Source organism: Myotis davidii, unplaced genomic scaffold (genome assembly GCF_000327345.1).
Source record: "Myotis davidii unplaced genomic scaffold, ASM32734v1 scaffold438, whole genome shotgun sequence".
NCBI classification, from domain to species: Eukaryota; Metazoa; Chordata; class Mammalia; order Chiroptera; family Vespertilionidae; genus Myotis; species Myotis davidii.
Window position 1 is genome coordinate 6,938,393 of NW_006290031.1, and position 444 is coordinate 6,938,836.

Consider the following 444-nt stretch of genomic DNA (forward strand, 5'->3'; position numbering starts at 1 on the left):
CGCTGCAAAAAGGGCTCTTCTCCCCATGTCTGCTGTGAGGACTGGAGGATGTGAAGTGCCTGGCACAGTGCCTGGCACACAGTAGGTACATAAACAGTAGCTGTAGGGATTACTGCTCCCAGAAGCTCTGCTACCTGTACAGCCCAGGGCAGGGAGGCAGCCTCTCCCTCCCCGTGGGCCTGTGCTGAGCCGCAGGGACAGGTGGAGTGTGGGTGGTGAAGTTATATTTAGCAGATGTGATCCGTCTGGGTGTGGAGGCTGCTCTGGAGGCTTGGGAGAAGGGGCAGAGCTCTTCCCTCTCCTGCCCTCATATTCCCACGCTCTGGGCCTCTGAACATGCCCTGAACTTCTTACCCACTTCCAGGCCTTCACTCCCCCCACAACTCCTCCTCATCATCATCAACTGCTGCCTCTTCCAGGAAACCTTCCTGCAACCAACCAGGA

At 57.4% G+C, this 444-nt stretch overlaps 1 protein-coding gene across 1 annotated transcript in view; it reads right to left on the reverse strand.

Moving 5' to 3' along the window:
* RGS14 (regulator of G-protein signaling 14) overlaps positions 1-444 on the reverse strand; it is a 31,180-nt gene that overhangs the window by 1,936 nt on the left and 28,800 nt on the right. The window lies entirely within an intron of this gene.